General features: G+C 36.0%; 1 protein-coding gene and 1 pseudogene across 3 annotated transcripts in view; one reads left to right on the plus strand and one right to left on the minus strand.

The window, feature by feature from the left end:
• LOC122801095 (glutathione hydrolase-like YwrD proenzyme) overlaps positions 1-23,086 on the plus strand; it is a 1,228,450-nt gene that overhangs the window by 532,766 nt on the left and 672,598 nt on the right. The window lies entirely within an intron of this gene.
• On the minus strand, positions 9,712-9,853 carry LOC122801475 (annotated as a pseudogene).

The raw sequence follows: 23,086 nt of genomic DNA on the forward strand, positions 1-23,086 counted from the left end.
CTGGTCTGGAGCATAGAGTCCCCATGTTGGTGATGATCAGGTCCAGTATGTTTTCCCTCTTGTGGGAGTGGTAACAAGTTGTTCCATATCATTTGAGTTTATAAATTCTAGGAACCTTTGGGATAGGGTGTTGGAGCTAGAGTAATGCTCCCAGTCTATGTTTGGGTAGTTGAAGTCGCCCAATATAATGGTGTTTGGAGAGACCTTCATATTTTCCAGTGTTCTCAGGAAGGCCGAGTGGGGTTCCTGGGTTTGGGAGGGTGGTCTGTAGCAGGCTATAAACTGGAAGGCAGTTTTACCCACTGTTAGTTGCACATGGATAGTCTCTGATGCTTCGTGCTCTGCCACCAACCTGGAGGTTTGGATATCTTTGACGAATATTGATACTCCCCCTCCTTTTGTGGTTCGGTCCAAGTTTTGGGGCCGAAAAGCATGGTATGAGGTATAACCTGGTAGTGCTGGGGTGCTCTCGGGAGCTTTGAACCAGGTTTCTGTTACTGCACAGATATCAATGTTCTCCATGCTAAGGAGAGTTTCGAGTGCGTGCATTTTGAGGTTTAGACTTATGGCGTTGAGTAGCATTACTCTTAGTTTCTTATCCCTTGTGATACCTATGGAGGTGGGTTTGTCTTTTGAGCCTTGCCTAAAAAAGGCACTATGGGGGTAGCAAGAGCCTTTGCCAGTATCCGAAAGCCCAGGGGTGACAGATGCAAGCCGTCCCTAGTGAAGCATCGTGGCTTGTCGAGCATGTCATCCCAGGCTGACAAGCATTGGATCCCCTTTGAATTACACCAATACTTAAGCCAATTGTTGAAATTGATCATCTTGTCTTCATATTGTGGCATCATTCTTGGTGAGGGTAAGATGCTACTCAAGGTCAGGGTCATACCGGCCTGGGCTACAGGCTCAGAGGGCTCCTGTATGTCTCTTTTCATGTAGTCCAGGGAGGTACGTCTCAGGTCATTCACACCAGCATGGACAATGACTGGGTCATATTTGTACTTGCCTTGGAGTGACCTGAGTGCTTGTGTTATGTGGCGGATCCTAGCGCCTGACAGGCAGCTCACCGTGACCTTCTCCTTGTTCAGCCTGGTGAGCAGGACGTCAGTGTGCCTGACGATAGAGTCACCTATTACAAGTGTATCAGGTGTGTTGTTTAGCCTTAAGGGCTGTGACTGTTTGCACACTGGCTTTGTGAGCTATGTGTTGCACGTGTTTTGTTTTGGGGTAGCGGTTGCTTGGGTGTCTGCTTTGGAGGTCTCTGCTGCTTAGGCAGATTTTTATTTAGAGTATGTTTTTGTGTGTTTATGTGTTTGGTTTGCTGTCGTGGTAGGTCTATGTGAGACTGGAATTGTAGTGAGTGTGGTTTCCTTCTCCTCCTGACTGGTTACGCCAGTACTGAGTTGAGAGAGCTTAGCCTCCAGTTTGGCTATATGGTTGCATCTCTCACATGTGTTGGAATTTGTTGTGAGGAGGAGAGGGTTGTCTGTGTACATGAGGCAGTTGTAACATTGCCTCAAGATTCCCAGATTTACCAGCTGGACCGGAGAGGAGATTGACAACTGACCTTTGGACATGCTAGAATAGTATTGGAAATTCCTTTATAATTGAAAAAAGGGCCAATGGGGAACAAGGTACTCAAGGGGAGTTTGTGAGGGTGTAGTGCTTTTAATTTTTTAGTGCTGACTTAGTGAGCAAGTGCCAGGTAACTTAAATGCAGTGTGTTACAGGTAACTTAAATGCAGAAACGACAAACAGTAACTTTCTTTCAAGTGAAACAAGGAAATAAGTACAGTAAGCAATGCAGATATCACTAGGGATCCACAGAAGCGCTGAAAAGCCGTGTTTTAGGTGAAATTAGCATTTCAGGGAAATAAACAAACAAACAACAAGCATACAAACAAAGCTAGATTCAGCAGGCCTGGATCTAGTCTATGCTACAGCAAACAAGGTGTACCAATTTCAGTAAGAAACAGTTCAGATATTCAGGCACTATAAGCCTTTAACCATAAATTCCCAGCTCAGAAGGGCAGAGTCAAGCCTGTCCTCCCACAAGAGTGCAGACCACGAACCTTCTTAATGTAAAATAACTGGTCTGAAGCCCAAGTGCTTAAACCAGAACTAATACACTTTTAGAATAACAGACACTGAGCCCTCAGTCAGCAGTTCCCAACTTAAAAGGATGTAAGCTACCTGTCCTGCCACCACAGTGCAGGCCACAAACCTTCTTAATGTAAAACAACTGGTCTGAAGCCCAACTTCTTTGTTTTGCACCTTATTTTCTCATAGACATAACTCATACTCGAGGATAGATAGAGTTTTTTTTTTCTAATAATTTAACAGATTCCGTAAACAAATCAGCAGTGATTTCATGTCCTTTATCAGATCATAATTCTATAATTTTTGAAGTGGTAGTCAATCCAAATTCTAATATTCATATAAAAAGGATCCCAGCTTATATCACAAAATTAAAAGATTTTAATGATTTCATTTCTACAAAAGTACAGAATTTTTTAGAACTTAACAATACTAATGATATATCAGAAATTTACATATGGGATGCCCTAAAAACTTATCTATATGGTAGGATATTGAATTGGTACAACAAAAAAAAGAAAGCTTGGGATAAAGAGCTGCAAGATATACAATGTAAATTAGACACTTTAAAACTGGGTGATAAAGATATATCAGATAAAAGAAAAGAAATAAATATGTTAAATAATAAATATCTAGAATATTAAAACATAAAACTGTGATCAATATAGAAAAATTCAAGTTTATAAATGTCTCTTCTAACACTAAATCCTTAAAAATTCTTGCTAATAAAATGAAAAGTTTAAAAAGATTTAATCATATTAATGAAATATTCTCCCCTAAAAAAGGAAAAATGGTATTGGAAGTTCATAATATATTAACTGAATTTAGAGAGTTTTTTATAAACATCAACCAAGCAGCTACTGAAATTAACTCTAAAGAGGAAATAAAAACATTTATTAATAAATACACTAAAACAAGACTTTCAGAGGAACAAGGGATTTCTATTGATAAATATCTTTCAAAGAACTTCAAACTCATATTACCAAAGAAAAGCAAAATAAAGCACCAGGTAATGACGGCATCATTCCTGAAATTTACAAATTACTACATATAAATGCTCTAAAATTGCTTTATAAAGTATTTAATCTTGTTCAGGACAAAAACATAATTCCACCTTCTTGGAAATACACTGTTATTTCTCCTATTTTAAAATCTAACAAAGATCCCTCTAAGTGTAACTCCTATAGACCCATCTCCCTATTAAACACTGATTACAAATTATTTATGTCCATTTATGCAGAAAGGCTTAAAACTCTTTTACCCAAATTAGTTGATAGTGATCAAACGGGGTTTATAATGAAGAGAACTTCATATGATAACATTAAAAGAATATTAACTTTAATTGATTTGGTGAAAAATCTTAAAACAAATTTAACCCTAGTTAGTTTAGATATAAATTGTGCTTTCGACTCAGTTACATGGGAATATTTGTTCACTCTATTAAAGGAATTAAATTTCTCCAATAATTTTATCAATCTTATCACTCTGTTATATGAAGGTAGCCAAGCTTATGTTAAAATTGGTACTAGTATATCTCAAAATATACCAGTAGTAAAAGGTACTAAGCAAGTGTTTCCTTTATACCCTCTTTTATTTTCATTAGTTATGGAACCATGGGCAAATTTAATAAGACATGATACAGATATTGAAGGATACAAGTTAAACCCCACTATATTATCTACAATACAAATGTTTGCAGATGACATATTGATTACTCTTGGGAGTAGAAGGGAATCTATACAAAAACTTTTTAAAACCATGGAATATTTTCAAAAAAATTTCGGCCTTACTTTTAATAATAATAAAACACAAATTCTTTTAACAGGTTCAAAAAATACAATATACCGGATGAATATAATGAATATATAGCTCAGTCTCAACAAATAGCATATTTAGGTATAATTATTACTAACAATATTAAAGATACCATTCAAATAAATTATAATAAAAGTCTATCACAAATAGGAAATTTAATAAATAAATGCAACAAATTACCCTTTTCTATGGATGATAAACTTTTAATAATAAAGATGATCCTTCTCCCCAAAATCTTATATATTATAACTTAATCTTTATCTATACCTCCTTCTTACCAAATAATTAAAAAATTTAATTCAATGATTCAGAAATTTTTGTGGTTCCCAAATAAGCCAAGGATTGCATTAACATACCATATGTATAATTGGAATAATGGGGGGTATAGCCTTACCAAATTTAGAAATTTATTCAATTTCATCAGTATTCAATACAATCTCTCATTTCATTGATGTGGAATATACTGTTAAGTGGAAAGAGTTTATAGAGGTATTGTCACAAAATACCAAAGATATAAACAGTTCCTATAAGCTAAATATAATTAATAATCCATTTATTTGGAGGTTAAAAGATTATACTTCTGAATTTTCTTCTCTGAGTTTTAACTCTAAGCATATAGTTTTTCTTTTAAAATCATTTTAAAAAATTATATTTAAATATAATATATATAAGGATTGGCTTTTTTTTCTCTTCCCTATAGCCTACACATACAGATCTATTTTCTCTTCAGATTATACAAAAATGTCTATATTTCAGCAAAAGCATTTAACATTTTGTCACCAAATGATGATAAATAATGAGATAAAATCCAATAGTTTACTCTTGGAAGAGTATAAACTTGATTCTTGTTTATGGTTAGAGCTTCAAGAAGCTAGACTACAATATGTATTAAATAAATTGGATTCTATGTCTCCTATAATTAGGAAAAAATTTCCCAAGCTAATACAATATATGATTTTATCAGTTTTGCATAAATATTTTGCTAATAACAAGTTATCAAACATTTATAGGGCAATTAAATGTGATTTAGATACACATTCAGATAATTATTGGAAATATTTTTCTTTAATTAATAATAATCCCCCTTCTGAGAAAGACAAATTTAATATTTTACAATCAGCAAGTATGACTACTTCGTCTTTAAAATGGAAATTATTCACATGGAGATTTTTAAATAGATCATTTATCACTCCTCATAATATAAGTATATGTTCTAAAAAGAATATAACATGTTGGAGATGTAATATTGAATTGAATGCTGACTGGTCTCATATGTTTTATAATTGCATATATTTAAGAAAATTTTGGGATGATATCAATAATTTGTTGCAAAATATTTTTACTGATAATTTCTTTATATCTAAATTACTTGTTTTTATTTAATTACTCCTGTTCCTGATTGTGTAAAAGAGAATAAGTACCCTTTGGTTTGGTTTGGTCTATACTATCTATAGCTAGAAAAACAATCACTAAGAATTGGAAATCTAGTACAGCACCTACATTTTTGGAATTTAAAAATGTACTCCTTGAAACGTGTAATTTGGAAATGTTAACTATTAAATCTAGATCATCTAGGAATACTACATTATATAATTCATGGAATATCATCTATGAACTTCTAGAAAAATAGTTTATTAATTTATGTAAACAGATGATTTTTATTAATCCTACAGCTACATTAAGAAAATTTTATTTTTTTGCATGATGAACGTCTTTGTACATAGTTTAGTTACATTGGTATATATTATGTTTGTTTTTTTAATTTCTTGTTTTTTAAATTTAAAGAAAAAATGTTATAATTTCATGGAAATATTTGTTCATTTTAATAATTATTTAATAAAATTCTTTGAAAAAAAAAAAAAGAAAACATTGTAAGGCTTAGACATTGTCTGGTGCTGACATCTCGAGAATTACTGTTTGCTTGGAAAGATCTAGTCATAAGCCGGAACTGATAAACAAGTGACCAACATAAGTAACTTTTCATAACCTGAATTTGCACTTTTGAGGATTCAGCTTAAGATTCACTTTGCGTGCTCTTTCCAGAACTTTCTTGAGGTTTCTGTCATGGTCGATGTCACCATTGCCTCCTACTAGAGTATTTTCTACTATAATATCACAGTGATAGTCAGAAAAAATGTATTCTGTCACACGTGTTTACTTCACTGGGAGAATTTATTTCAATTGGCATTCTCAGAAATCTGTATCTCTCAACTGGTGTACCGATTGTGGTTAACAATGAAGATTTTCGATCAAGCAAAATTTGCCAGAATGAACTCTTTGCATCTAAGATAGAAAAAGCAGTAGCATTTGACATGAGAGCAGCAACCTCTTTCACTGTGCGCATTGGATGATGAGGCCTTTTTAATGTTTTGTTCAAATCTCTGGGATCAATACATATTCTGATATCATCTGAGCTTTTCTTATGAGCTACCACTATGGATGATACCCTATGGATGATACCCATTCAGTTGGTTCTTCTACTAGACAAATTACTCCCAGCTGCACCATTCTGTCTAGCTTGGCTTTGACTGTGCTCTGTATAGCTACTGAAACTTTTCCTCCAGGTCTGATAACTGGACTGACTTCTGGGTCTAACTTCATAGAGTACATAACTGGTAGTTTTCCTAGTTTGTCTGCAAAAATATCAGCATACTCAGAAAAAATAGTTTGGGCGAAATTTGAGCTGTTGTCATGCAGGCTTACATGGTGGACCTCTATATTAAGTGAAAGCGGTCCCGTTTTCAAACTGTCTCTGAGGCTTAATAATGACTGCACATGTTTTTTGACTATGAAAAACTGCAAGTCATAGCTGTTCCCAGGAGAATAAAATGAAAGCAGTACAGAGCCTTCGGTTTGAATCTCTTCACCACCATAGGCAACAAGCTTTGCACGCTTTGTGAAATCAATATGTTCTGCAGCTTTTTCTCCAGCAAATCTTTCTGCTGACATAGCATTGCACTTTGAGCCAGTATCTACTTTGAGCTCTACAGGACTCGCGTTAATTCAAACAGTATAAAAGATTTCATTCTTTGCCCACAAATCTACTGCATTAACTATTTCACCAAGCACAGACACAACATCAACATAAAAAGTAGGGTCACAGCTTTCTAACTGAGCAACTTGCCTCTTGAAATGCCCTCTTGTAATAAAAGAATGTACCTTATTTGATTTACAGTACTTTTTGAAATGATTCCACTTATTGCAAGAATGACATTGCTGACCATAAGCTAAGCACTTTTCTGTTTTGGGCTCGTGATTACCACCACAATTACGACAGTTGACTATGAAGCTATGTGGGGGCACATGTTTTGATTTTGCTGACTCAGCGTTATACTTCACTGAGTATGCCCTGGAATGTGCTGGAAAGAATTGGGGTTTCTCAGAGACTGTTTCAGAACCTGCAGTAGCTGCCATGTGCTTGGTCCTGTTTCTTCTAACCACATGCTGCATACTATCAACATGAGCTTTGTCACTGTGCCTTCCACATCTGTTTTCATTTATAAGCATACTTGTGTGCCTTTCTGTAAGTTCATATGTCTGACAAATCTCAATGGCCTTATTCAAAGTTAAATCACTGTCTCGAAGCAAAACCTTTCTCGCTGCATCATATTTAATACCACACACAAGCCTGTCTTTTATCAACTCATCTCTGAAATCACCAAATCTGCATGTTTTAGGCATATTTCTCAAGTCAGTTATATATGCTGCAAAAGTTTCATGAGGTTTTTGATCCCTTGTGTATAATAAGTGCCTTTCCATTTTAACATTAGTTTGGGGGTTACGCATTTCTCTAAATTTATGTTTTAAGTACTCAGGATCTTCCCGCATTTCATCCATTACCACTATATGGTGGTCTTCCCCTTCCTCTGAAAACACAGCAGGTGCATACACAAATGAATGCTCTCTTTCAATGGCCTCTGAACCATCTAATTAAGCAGAATAAATGCTTTTGTACGTGTGTCTTTGTTAAAAAAGCAGCCTGTATGATAATATCGTATTCCCGCGCAAACACTCTCCAATTTTCTGCAATATTGTTATCAAACACAAGCAGTGCAGGTCTGCAAAATCCTTCTGCGATGCCCTCAGATTACAGTAAAATGCAATGCAAAATGACCTTTGTAATTATGTATGAACATTGACACACACCAGGTACTTGTAATAATATTCAAATGCACAGTAAACTCTTCAAAATCCTGTACTCTGCGAAATATGCTTTGAAACAACTGTAGTTTGTGAAATATTCTTTAAATTAACTATACTTTGTGAAGTAACTGCACTGTAATACTGCACACACTTGCAAACACTTTGCACACTTTGGATATTTTGAATAGCTTCAGTTAATGTGAAAAAATACAGTCTTTTTCCTTGTTTTATACATTTTATGCGAATCGAATATTGTTTCAAATGCTTTCATAATTATTTCAAATATTTTTATCAATATGTCGCAGTATCGGACATTTCATTTAATAAGAAATTTGTTTTGAGCATTAAGTGCTTTGTTTTATATTTGTAGCGTAAGAAGTCATTTAAGGGAGTTTTAGTACCTGGAATTTGTTTCTGACCTGTTTTGCGAGTCTTTTGAGCAGTAGGGATCATCCACTCTTATATATTCCTCCAACTTTAACTGGTTGCATCACGGCTGTAACTCTGGATCCCATTCTGACACTGTGTCACTCGTCCTATGTGCATTAAGAAGATGATGAGGCTTGGGTGTTCATTTAAGTAGTTTATTGTATACAAACGCATCAGAATGGATGGCAGGAACATTGAACTTCAATGAACTGACTAGATATTTGCATGCTGTCACTCTGGCTGCTCACTCAAAATGGCACTCTTGCTTCCATGTGCTCAGCACTTATATGCACGTGCTAGCTCACTGGAAAGCTTCTTAAAGGTATATCACACACTGATCTACAAGATGGAGGGAAGCCAGGGATAAAGTTTGAGCTGAATTTATTATCCAGTAGGTTAGCTATATCTTCATCCTTGGTGTAGGGAACATTGTTTACAATCAGCTCAGTACATTGCTATGTTGTGCTTCTGATATTAAGATTGTGTTTGGCTTGGTTGGCTATTTAAGCCTCAAAAATTCTTATTTATTTTATTTATAAAACTCCCTCTATATCTTTATTGGGTCATAGAGGGAGTTTTATAGCATTGTAATATATGGCATGAGACTTTTCTGATGGTTATTTAGATATGAAGAAGCTCTAATGCATCATGCTGCCTTTCAATAGATTGCAGCTTTTTGCTGCTCTGCTACATATGAAACCCTGACCCAGAATCAGGTTGTCTATGAATGATTTAGCACCTGGTTCCCCACGAACGTGCGGTGCACTGTTTCTTTTCCTCCGCTTAGTAATATGCTTAAATTCGGTGGGTCGCCACGTCTGATCTGAGGTTGTGTTCCGAGCAGGGTCGCGGGGGGTGGCGAGACAGCGGGGGCCTGGGGGGGGTGGATGGGCAGGCCATCCTCTTCCCCCTCCCCTGGAACCCCTGCACGCCTGCGCCCCCGCTGCCAGACCGGCGTGCGGGAACTGGGTGGCCAGGCATCTGTCTCCACCCCGGGAGGGCAGCTCGATGGCGCTACTACTGACAGCCTCCGGGGGGGGCAGGCCGGACGCGCGCCTGCTCCCTCTCATCCTCGAACGGGCTTCCCGGCTCGGGCGGTGGGGGGACTCGTCTCCTCCCTCCGCGTCTCTCCCTGGGAGGACAGGGGGCCCGCGGCAGGCTCCCTCGACTCCCCGGCCGCACCCTCCATGGAGGCCGGACGACACCCTGGAGCAATGGAAGGCATGATGACCCTCAGACGGGCGTAGCCCCGGGCCGCAAAGTGTGTTCGAAGTGTCAATGATTAATGTGTCCTGCAATTCACATTAGTTCTCGCAGCTAGCTGCGTTCTTCATCGATGCACGGGCCGAGTGATCCACCGCTCAGAGTCATACTGCTTCTCGTCCACCGGGGGGCACCGCTGCCTGCCTGGCGTTGCACCTCGGGACGAGCACGCAAGGTTTCACGGGCGTCATTGCGGGCGCCCAGACCGAGGTTACTGGTCCCGTGCCGCGGGACAGTAGGGAGTCCCGCAGCGGCCGGCCACACCGCTGACCTTCTGGGTCTTTGAACTGATTTACGAAGCGTCCTCCACAGGTACCAGTGACCGACATAGAGGGGAGAGGACTCTGGTGTGCCACCCTCGTGGGTGTGGAGCCAGCCGCCTCCGGGGCACGCGGCGGTCTGCACCGCCGGGCCGGGCGCACCCCCCCCGCCACCATCCCCTCGTGGCGGCGGAGGAGCGCCCGCGCCTCCCGCCGCGCGGATGGATCCCCCTCCCTCCAGTCACTTCTGGATGAAGATTGAGACACCTCTATATTTTTTCCCTCCGTCCCTTTGGTTTGTTTTCTTTCTTCACATTTTACATAATTCTTAAACACATTTGAGCTCCATTTTCAGCTGACCTATGATTTTTCTGCGACAAATTCCTCCCCTTCTATTGTGTTATTTGAAAAAGGCATATTATTTCTATCTTGTTGTACTGTGTTCTTTGAAATTCCATACCACAGTTGCAGTCTGAACATTCTCTTTTGTTCTTGGTATACCTCCCATTCTTGTATGTCCGATGTCATCAGCGAAGTCCATCAGTCAAGCAGTCCTCGGCTTGACTTTTATTGATTAGGAATAAGTGTAAGCATATACTTACACACTGGATGAGGAGGTCACATACTTTAGTTTAGATGCCCTTCCTGATCAATATTTGCTAGTAAATATATTCCGTCAGTTTGTGGCATATTGAAGACCTTAATTATTGTCAGTTGTGTTTTGTTTTACCTGTAATCATTGTCAGTTGTTTTTTGTTTTACCTTATTTCTTTGATGCCTAATAGAATCTAATGACGTAAGCACTCTCTGTTCTACCATTGTTAGTTGTGTTCTAAAACAGATGAATTCCAGCTGCCTCCTTCCCTTCTCATAGACTTACTATGTTCTTCTTCAATCCATATATGGTTTCCTTCACTTATAGAGTAACCCTACATCCTTTTTGCACTGGCTTCTGATTTCAGTAAACCTTATTCTCCAGTAATATAATGATGAACTGCCATAATATTTATAGCTATTTGCCCACTCCTCAATAAATGTTGCAATGTTTTCAGTACAAAGTCAGGATATCTTAATACCTGTAGCACAGATATTAAGATACCAGCAGTACAGCTCCTTGTGTTAAGTCCTACTGCCCATGTCTTCATCTTATTACCCATCCAATCCCTGCTCTTCACCTCAGACACCTTATTTGACATATTTCTTCCTCTTTGCAACTCATGAGCAAGATAGCCACATTTCATGATTGCATGCTCCAACTACCACTTTCTACTGTTTGTTCTGAATTTGGCAAGGATGAATTTAAATGACTTGAGCATGGAAGTGGATGAGTTGGGGCTGAAGAACAGAACTGCAAGATGTAGTTCAGTCAGTATCGGTTAGCTCATATACTTAAAAATCCTTTTACATACATACAGACAGACATACATACGCACATTGCAGGCATGGGCAATAATGCTATTTTAGCCTCCCAATATACCAAAGCAGTCATTCATGTAATAAGTGTCCAAGTTCTTAAAAATATTTAAATTAGTGCCTGTTTTGATATAATTTGGTAGGTATTCGTGCATCAGCTACTCTGTCAGAGAACCAATTGGTGCAGCTCTCATTCATATATAATCTCCTTCACATATTGTCTGATGATTCTGTACTACTCTTTCTTAACCCCAAATATTCCCAGAGGTAGTTCCCTCTAAATACCCTATACACCTGAATAAGGTTTCCTCTTAAGTATTAATGTAATACACTGTACAAGTTCAGGTACTTTAATCTTTCATAACAGCCACATCCATGGATGCCTTTGGTATATTTTCACTGTACTCTTTACAATTTACTCATGCTAGTTTTCTTATAGTATTATTTCATACTGTAGTTTGAGACTAATGTAACTTACAAGCATTGATGTCATCATTTCTAATTTTATAGACTTTATAAATATTGTATACAGTATTTAGTTTTATAACTGGCTGATATGATCAAAACAAAAGCTGAATATGCCCATATACCCAGTTCCTTAAATGAATCTACAGTTTCAGTCACTGTGTGCAATGTACAATATTCACCCTTCAGTCTGTGTCTCCCAAATCTCATATGCTTAGTTTTTTATGTATTTATCAGCACATTATTCTCCTGTGCCCAAATGGTCAAAGTAGTCAAGTTCTTTACAGGCATGTCCTGCTTGTAAAATATGTAATCATTATTCCCATTTTCAGATGATCATCTGCATACAGACGTAAAACACCTGAGATGAACCTGATAGATCTGAAAGATAAAACTTTAAAAATATGGGCCTGGGCAAGCTTTTTTTGGGACATCATGACTGTAATTTAGAATTTCATCTTTCCAATTGTGTGATGCTTTCCATGTCTTATTTGTAAGCCATGCAGCTGTCCATCTAATCAAGATTACATCACTACGTAGTTGTTCTAATTTATTGATCAGTATTTTGTATTTGACCCTATCAAAGGCTGAAGCTGGAGATATAAATTACATCGCAGGACACTTTTTCATTTATTACTGTTATTATATTTTATAACATAGGGAGGTATATATTTGTTTTCAAAATATGGATGCTCATGTATGGATTCAGGTCTCATCCTTTCCAATTCTGTCAATAATTTAAAGAAAATAACCGTCTTCCTAATTTTTTCCATGACAAGAAAGTAAATGTATGGGTCTGCATAACTCTGGATTTATCGTGTTCCCCTTTCCCTTAAAGATGGGTTTAACAAGTATATTTCTCTAGTCTTAATGAATCTCCCCATACTTAAATGATCTAGTTAATAAAGATATAATGGCACTATAAGTTTATGCTGAAGCGTTCTCATGCCATTAGTATTAATTCCGTCTCCTCCATAAGCTTTGCTTGGGTTCATTTTGAATAGCTCTGTTTCAGTGTAATCAAATTTAATTTCAGTATGTGAAGTTACCTGGATGTTACTAGCACAGTTAATCACCCCCTTTGTGGACCCTAACTGTTTTGCATAAGATTTTGTAAATATGTCTATATGTCTGTTGCATTTGCATGTAAGTTTTAAAGTCTACACACAGTTTATGTATTTACTCCTACCACATCTTATATATCTATAACAGTTTCCTGTTATGGTCAGTATCCTTATATACATTTTCATCAAATGTTTCCCGATCTTGTCTCAAACTATGAAAAACCACAACCCTTAGGAAGAAGCCAAATTGTATACCACAAATTGTAGACCAGTTCCACTGTAGTGCTTTTTTAGAGATTTATTGAGTTTACTCTGTTAAAGGCAAGTGTGGCTGAGGCGCTAGAGACAAGATCGACTTTATGTGATTTGGAACTGTTTTTCTGCATTTTATAATAAATCTCTAAAAAAGCACTACAGGGGAACCAGTCTACAATTTTTGGTATACAATTTGTCTCATACTATGTTTAAATTTTCTGAGCAGTTTGTTTATTTCAGTTTTCGAAGTTATAGTTCGACCTCATTTCCATTTCTTATATTTTTATCTCTCATCTTAATTATCTATCTTGTTCTTATGGAAATATATCCATGTGACCTTGTGTGCCTAGATCCTGATGTTAAACATTTTATTTATTTATTTATATTCAATTTGCCATTCAAAACTTGCCACTTTTTTCTGCAGTCTATCTACTGAATGTACTGAATGTATCATACCAGTGAGTTTTCCATATAATCTGTTATTAATCTACTGTACATTGGTTTATATTTCAGTTTGGCAATGTTATTTAACAGTAATTTAACCTTTATAACCCCATGATTACTGACATCAAAGGTGATAAAACTTAACATGAAGTAATGATCTCCTTAGGAACACAATGTCCAGGATGTTCCATACCTTGAAAGGTTTGTTTACAATCTCCAGCAATTATTGTTTGTGAACTTAACACTGTAAATAATTTCCTTACTAATGTTGTAGAATCAATATTATTTCTGTTTCTGGTAAATTTAAGTCCGCAAATGTTGGCCAAAGAGCTGTAAATGGGTTCCTGTTGTATGTTTGAGACCTGAAACTGTCCTGAATGCCAAAGAAATTGTGTTATTAAGAGGGAATATATACTGAGCCTAAAATTACTGTGTTTTAAAGATTTCTCTCTTCTCTGAGGTACACTGATCTTTATTTATGTATTAATTTTTTTCTAACCAGGTTAGTCACAGTAGGTTAGTATCCTGTTTTTAGACGAGACCTGAGGTGCTAGCTATACTGCTGGGGAGATTTGGCCAGTTCATTGGGGAACTTCCGTAAATTGTCGCTGTTGTGAGTAGAACCCATTTTGCATGAGCATTTCCTGTTTCCTTTACAGGCACAGAGGGTGGTCTGGAGAAACAGGAAGGCAGATAGAGTGAGAAGGCAATAATGGAGTGGTGAGAGAAATGGAGAAGAAAGCCAATACTGAGACCAGAGAATGTGTGCAGGATTCTGAGGAGATGTTTCAAAGAAATCTGATTGATGGAGTTGAGTCGATAAATGATAGATATATAATTATAACCCTCCAGTCAGGAGGATTGCGGGATAATTTATTTAAAGAAATGATGATGCAGAATGATCTGGAAAATGAAGCACCTGCTTCCTGGGTAGACATTATGGAGAAAATACAAAAGGAAGATGCAGAGAGAATCCTGAAGATAGTGGTGAAATGGAAAGGAAAACGTATGCAGAGAAAGTAAAAGAAGGCAAAGGGGAGAAGCAGAAATGAAAAAAGGCAGAAGAAAATGAAAAATGGAAGTACATGTTAAGGATTCAAAGTAAAGAACACAAATAAATGGACAGGTAAAAAGTATGGGACAATTTAATAGTTCTTTTCAGTGTAAAAGCACATGAGGTAAGAGCATTTATTCTTATTAACAAAGATATATTTTGTGACTTTATATTTGAGACTGTTTTTTCAATGGAAAATTTTCTTGGAGAATATGGCAAAAGAAAATGTAACCCATGGAATCTTTATGTGATAAAAGCATTTAACAGGGAAACAAAAAATAAAATTCTTGTACAATTTCAAACAGAGCTAGAGAGAGACTTTGAAATGAAATTTTGAAAACTTTATGTAAAGAAGTGCTGGACATTGCAAAATTTTATGATAAAAGGGATTTATGGACTGGCAGATGGGACTGTAATATTGTATGAAAATAGAAAGAGAAAAAAGTATACATCTACCGAGCTTGATAAATGTGGAGTATAATAAGAGTGCCTTAAAATACTGGGGACAACCCAAAACATTTTTTTTTGTGGAAAAGAAGGGCATTTGATAAGAAAATGTGATAAAGGAAAATGTTATATTTTTGGAGAAATGGGACACAATACAAAACAAATGTTGAAATGTTATAAATGTGACAAAATTGGACACTTATGAATGGGTTGTTAAAATGAAAATGAGTCAGGAAAAAGAAAAAGAATGAGAAGAAAATGAACAAAGAGAAGAAATTTTAGAAGTAGTAGAAGGAGAAGAAAAAATAGATGAGAAAAGAAATAGAGGACATAGAATAAGGCTCAGAACTAAGTGATGAAGAAAACATAAATTGTGAGATAGTAAACGAAAAAAAAGAATACTATTGGTAAACGGGAAAGAGTCAAAAAGAATATGTAAAGGGATAAGTACAGAAGAAAAAAAGAAATGGATGAAAAAGAATATTTACAGCTAGTGTTTGGGGTTGGTATAATGTTTAAGTTGTTTGACTCACCGACACAAGGTGCAGTGTTTGATTCTTAGTTTTGGAAGGGAAATTGGCTAGGCTTAGAATGGCCCATTAAGGAAACTAGCCTAGTAATTAGCTATGAACTTATGAAACCATGAATCTAAGGAAAAGGGAACATGAAAAATTTTAGAGTGCTTTCTATAAATGTGAATAGTATTAAGGCTATTGTAAGAAGAATAAGGGTTTTGTAGTAGTATAATACATGTGATATAGATGTAAGGATATTAGAAGACACAAGATTTTTAAGAAATAAAGAAAAATTACAAACGGAGAAACTATGGGGAGGAAAGACAATCTGGAATTTGGGACATGAGAGATGTTCTGGAATAGCCATATTCTGTAGAAATACAGTAAAGATATTAGATCTAACTTTAGCAAAAATTGGAAGATTAGCCATTGTAGATTTAAAATGGAAACAAGTATATAGAATTATAACATTATATAGTTATACTGAGTGTAAAGAAAGGAAAGATTATTTCATCAGATTTTATGCTATGTAGTCATAACTATGAATATTATAATGACAGGAGACTAATTGTGATTTAAGAGGCAAGTGCATAAAGAAAAGAAATTATATAACAAAATGTTAAAAGTTAAGACTTTGGGACAAAAATTCATAGACTTACAAAAGGTGTATGTATAGAACTGAAACAGATTATTTTATAGTAGCAGAAGGTTTAGTTATAGGAGAAGGGGAGGTTGTTATAACAGATTTTTATGATCATTTTGCAATATGGATAGAGATGAAGGAAAACAAGGATATAAAAATAGGCAAATGAATAAAAGGATAAATGAGAAAGCATGGATTGAAGAATGAGAGAGATTAGTAATACAGTTATGGAAAAATCATATTACTATGAGAACATTTTATAAAAATTTGTCTGAATGGTAGATGATATTTAAGGAAAATATAATTTTTTTACAGTGGCAATATGGTGTGAGAAAAGTAGAGAAAGAAAAATATAAAAGAACATATGATGCATTGGAAGATTTAGAATGTAATGATAGAAAGTACTTTGAGAAAGGAAAGAAATTATATGAAATGATTCAAGAAAAAATACAAGAATTGCTATATAAGCAAGTATATTTTTAAAAGGAAAAGAAAAGAAGGATCAACTTACTTAAGCTGATTAGTAAAGGAAGATGGTAGTGTAATCTAATCAGAGAAATAAAAAAATGTAAAAGGAGAAATAGACATAACTCAGGAAAAGAGTTTGACTAGTATAGTACAATATGTACAATAAATGTTTAAAGAAAAAAGGTAGTGAAAAAACATGGAAAGTAAAAAATTGACAGAAAAAGAGAATGAGTTGGAAAAGTAGATTTCTTTATGTGAACTAGATAAAGTATTTGGACAAGTCAGTATAGATTCAGCTGTAATAAGATATGACGTATAAAAATTTAAGGGACTGGCAAAACAAAATTAAAGATTTGAATGAATGGTTAAATGAATGTTTTAAGCATAAATAAGTATGTAGTGGAATGCTTAAATTCATATGAAAGAAGGACAATAGAAGGCAGTTAAAAACTGGAGTCCATAGTGTTGAATGATATAGCAATAACCCACGGCTGGGTGTGGGTAATGCTGGATTTACCCATGTTTGGTGTGGTTTGATCACAAGACCAAATATATATTTATTTATTAATTTTATTTAAGGGACTGGCAAAAAAAAAATAAAGCTTTGAATGAATGGTTAAATGAAAGTTTTAAGCATAAAGAATTATGTAGTGGAAATAAAAAAAAAATGTGTGTGTCTGTGTGTTTGTTTATATTCAATTTTTTACCATCCAACTCATTTGGAACTTATTTTACATTTTAAAAATCAAACTGATGCGTGCTTTGAGCATGCATGTTAAAGGAGAATTATTATTTTAGATATCCAACATGAACATAGGATGGACAATACCTCAGGTCCAGCACTTTTATCTTGTGTTGAAGATTCATAAAGAAATAGTTTCTGTTGCAGAATATCTTATTGGATCAGGGAAGGGCTATCTTACTGACATTATCCATCTGTTTGGAAAAGATATTGCAGCAATTATTGAATCTTATAAGAGAATACAAGTCACTACATATTTTTGCAATTTGTTCAGGATCTTTAGATTGATGGTAACACTTTCATGAGTGCTTAGGATGTGCAAGGCCTATATGTCAGCATTCTACATGCAGTGGGAATAAACATTATTAGATATTTTTTCAGAATTACTTGATTTGCGTCCATCAGAATTTGTATAATTTGTTCTGGCTTTATTGGAACTGGTTTTGATTTGTAATGTATTTTATTATGGGGCAAGTGTTGTAGCCAAATTAATGATACAGCTATGGGAACTGCTTTTGCTCACTCATATGTTGATTTATTCATGGGTTACTTTGATTCATGGGTTATTTTGAAAATGAATTCCTAGCAACTTGTATGATTGACTGCAGACTTCAAATGTATGATTGCAATCAAATGAATAAATGCATAAATAACTACCACGTGGACCCACTGCAGCAAGATATTTTCAACATCTTACTTCAAGAATAAAGGAGAAAAATAAAAAAAATAATAATTTGGGACAAAGGACCAAAATCATGGACAGATATTGTGTTTGTATACTTAGAAAGTTGCTAGAATAAAAGGCTTTGCATCAGCATGCTTTTTCTGAAGACAATTAAATCTGAAATTCAAATGTCTTATCATTATTTATTAATTGCAGTCCTCGCTGATTTGCCAAGATACCACAAATTTTAAAAGAAAAAAGGCCAAAATAAAAAAGCAGGAACAGTTCAGAGCTTCTATGTCTCCTCATACCTCTCATCTTCTTTGCTCAAGAATACTGAAAAAGTAAACAATAATAAAGGGACAAAAATAATAAATGACAATGCTTAAATATAACCATAATTCACTTGAAAAAATAATAGATCAAGAGGTTTTCCATCATCATGCATTTCCTGAACAGTAAGTATGAAACAATAATGTCTGGATTTACTGATTGTAATAGTCATAATTTACCAGAAACATCAAACATTTTATAAGGGACAGACCGAAAAAAATATGGCAAAATCAGGATTCAGAACACTTTCACCCCCCCCATACATACATACATACACGTACATTCTTACACACACACACACACACACACACACACACACACACACACACACAAATAAATGAAGTAGATATGTACATACGTTCATACGTATATACACGCACAAACACTCACTCATATAAATCAAGTACTTATCTTCCTACATGCTGGCTTACCAGCTTAAAAAACAAAAAAAATAAAAATAAAAGCTCTCACACTCCTGTCTCTGTATCTGAACACTTAACATCTTCTTCACTTTCAGTCTCTGGCTGTCTCAGATACCTGAGGCAGCCTTAGCCAATAGAAGGAGCTCCTCACCACTTCAGGCAGCAGCCTGGTGACATATTTGTTGAGCAACATTTTGAACATCCTCAACAACTGTGTGGATTCGTCAGAGTAAATATAGCAAGCCCAACGCCAGGCTGTTTCGGAAACAACCCAGCAAACAAATTAAGTCATTTTTTTCATTTTTAATTCGCATCACCCAGAGAAAAGCAAAACATGGGAAAGTCTAACCACACACACACACACACACACACACACACACACACACACACACACACACATCAGACAAAGAATTATTGCAAAATTTAACTTTGCTGTCTTACAGCTCTGGTACCTTCTCTGCAGGGTTGTATGTCTGCCCTTTGTCAGCATAAGTTTTGCAGGGGCCTAAGTTGTCTCACATCACAGAAACCTAGGGCTATGTAGAGGAAGTGGCACTGTACAAGTTGTTTCAGCTGTCTGTAGACCTTGTGATAACATTGTATTTAGAAATGGTTTATACATTACGGCAGTTGCTTGCTAGTGTAAGCTTTTGCTCCATGCAACACTGAAATAGATTTCATGCAATATTTAGGGATGTGTTTTTTGTTTCGTTTACAACACAGACATGTTTAATGGTAGAACTTCATAGAGATGCCTTTCGATCGGTTGTGACTGAGGAGCTATGAATTGTACAATGTACTCTTTCACAAGGGAACCTATAGCAGCTGTATCTATATCTACATCTATGTGTGTATATGCATATTAATGATTAAATTGTGTATGTAACATAATTTATTTTACTGTGGTAATTCACATCATGTTTGCCTTTCATGTGTTCCATTGTCACAAATCAGCATGGTTAAACTCAATGTAAGTGTAGATAGTCAAAAGCAGCAGATGATACATAAGTCTCATTCTTATCTGTGATACCTGGTGTATCATAGCTAAAGCCTTCTGTGGGGAAGGAAAAGGCTGTATTAAAAAGAAGTCTTGCTGTCTGAGTTATAGAAGTTTTTTTGGATTACTGAAAGAAAATGCAGGGCTACCCTAATGCAACTGTTCTGTGGTATGGGTTACCTCCAGAGGATATGCCATACAGCTAAAACATTCAGTGAAAATTAAAAGTGTGTTTCAGGAAGTAATACTTTTAACTTCAGATTAAAACTTTCATTACCCAGTGCTCAAACTGGTACTCTGCAATTAGACAACCTGAATGCTTTGCTTTCTATGACTGTACATCAGTCACATTGAGCAGTGATGTGTTTAAATTTAGAAATACTAATGTGTTAACTGTATATGGCCATAAAGGTGGAAGAGTACCCTGTGATCTTAGGCAGTATATACCCTGGTTGTTTTCATACAGAATAACTTATTGTATTTCCAGGTGTACATTAAAATATAAATGTAGAGATTATTAGTCTGATAGTGGTGCTTGGATATATGAGCAAAATTCCTCACCATCATGTGAAGCATGAGATACTGTGGAAACAGAAAAATAAACACACTGTGTTATAGTGGAAAGTTCAGGAAGTGTTAAAGTACCATAAGAACAGCAGGCTAATTTTATGAGCTACAAATAAATAAAAAGTTATTTTTAATTTTATGAAATACTAATAAAGTTGTGGTTAATACAAGACAAAAAGAGCTTAGATTTCACATGCACCTGCTTTAAAACACATTTATAAACTTGGTGAAGGTTAATTTAAAATATATACATTAATGATATGCAGCAAAAACATTAAAATGGAGCATGGTAAACACAGTGGTTAGGGTTCTGGCCTGTCATTTCTAGAGTACAGGATTAAGGAATCTGGGCGGCCATGGTGGTGCAGCAGTTAGCGTTGTCGCCTCACAGCAAGAGGTTCAATTCTCGGCTGGGGTACCTTCTGTGCGGAGTCTGCATGTCCTCCCTCTGGTCGCGTGGGTTTCCTCCGGTTTCCTCCCACATCCCAAAGACATGCTGTAGGTGGATTGGACACTCTAAATTGGCCCTAGGTATGAGTGTGTGCATGTGTGTGCCTTCTGTGGAAGGTTGGGCATCGGACTGGCAACTCGACACCATAAAAACTCTACTGCCAATCATGAGCGGACAGATGATCCGCTGTGGCGACCCCTAACCGGGAAAAGCCGAAAGAAGAAGAAGAAGATTTCCTGTAAGGAATCTTTATGTTGTCTGCATGGGTTTTCTCAGAGAATTATGACTTTAGTCTCAAAACCATGATGGATGATTGGCTATTCTACATGGCTGAAGAGAGTCCGAGAATAACCAGTTTACTTATGTAGTTAACAAACTTTAATTGAAGTCTAAAAGATATAAAACGTTAATTGTTAAGTGTACTATTTAGTTTTTTTTTTTTTTTTAGTAGGATATTGCTAATCCTGATGGAGTCAGCATGTTTTATATGCCTTTGCCCTTGAACTAAAAAGCATATTTTCCTTTCTTTTTTTTTTTTTGTACTTTAATTGGTACTGAGTTTTGAAACAAAAGTTACTTCAGATGTCAGAGTTCAGTATTTATACTGTATCAAACAAAGTCTAAAGACTCAGTGTAGAAGCAGAGTTAATAGTTGATTTGAAGTGGACCAAGACATTGTGGAGGGTGGAAAATAATTCTCTTCTTAGTTCACATGAACTTCCACTATAATGTGTCACATTCATTTAGCTGAGGATGCATTTATAGATGCCATGTAGTGCATGGAATGCAGCAGTTACACTCCACAATCTGGGGGGGGGGGCAAGCTTGTGAAGTACCTTTCTCATTTCAGAAAGGTGCTTAAGTGCTGTTAGCAAAACAAAGTGTCTAATACCCTTTTAAATCCATTCATTCTTTAGAGGGATACTTTATTTCTGTATGCCTTCTGTTTGGCAGAGCTAATTGTTTTACCAGCTTTCAGAAGCTTTGATTGAAAGCCAGTAAAGCACTTTTCGTTTCAATATTTGTTTCCTGTAGCTGGTAGTACATGGAGCAGATAAATATCTGTGCACTTCAAATAATTATGATCAGGTCTCACTGATCATAACCATTATTAAGTGCTATCTACATGGATGCCAAGCTGCACTTTTCTAACTTTGCACTCGAGGTGAATTTCTTGGCATCCTCGTCTTGAACAAATGATAAGTTGTTTATGATAGGATCATAATATTCTGTTATAGTCCCTGTTTACTTGACTGGTTCCTTGTAATAACTGTGCCAGACTCGATAGTTACATTGAAAAAAATGAAATATGTTTCAAATGAAGCACTGTGAATTGCATTTATTTCATAAAGAAATGTGATAGATTTTTTATCTGGTTTGAGGGTGATCTGTTCTTTTGTTGGTCTTGGCACAAATCCATCCTTGGGTATGTGTTATATGTATTTGTAATTATTTTTGTTGTGATTATATCCACAGTGAGACGACAATGTATCTTCATAGATTTGTTAATTGGGTAAACCCACTAGACAAAAGGGTCCCTTTTCAGGGATGACACAGGAGCACTGTCTGCTCAAGTGACTTGCCCAGAATCATACCGTAATGCAAATGGAAGTGAAAAGACTCATACCTTGTACCTTTGACTGGAGGAAGCCCCACATTAACACCTAAGAAAGCCAATCCTCTGCAGTAACTGCTGCATGGCTTCTTGATGTAATTGAATTTATACAATCTAACTTGGGAATTTAGTGTCCTGTGGAACAGAATGATTTCAGGTGGATGGTTCTTGATGCAGCAGAACATCATGTTTCTTCAGTGGAAATTTTAATGTAGCATATTTAAAGTGAAGAAAGCTCCTGTTCTTCAATTCAGTATTATGCCTACCCAAGTATAGTTTTATATCCTGAAGTCTTACTGCTCAAAAACAAGCTAAGCCAAGCCTGCACTTTGAACAGCATTAAAAAAATATGTTAATGACTATTATTAGTGTGGTAAAGCGTACACCCCCACACACACACCTCCCATGTAAGAGAGGCTCCCTGCTGAACTCTCTTACTTAGTGTTACCATCATGCAAGTTGGAATTAAGAGGTATCTCCCAATTTTGCAGTGTGTGTTTTTTTAACCTATCTTTGAACA

The sequence above is a fragment of the Protopterus annectens genome, chromosome 4.part1 (genome assembly GCF_019279795.1).
Source record: "Protopterus annectens isolate FY-2018-M chromosome 4.part1, PAN1.0, whole genome shotgun sequence".
In the NCBI taxonomy this organism is placed as follows: Eukaryota; Metazoa; Chordata; order Ceratodontiformes; family Protopteridae; genus Protopterus; species Protopterus annectens.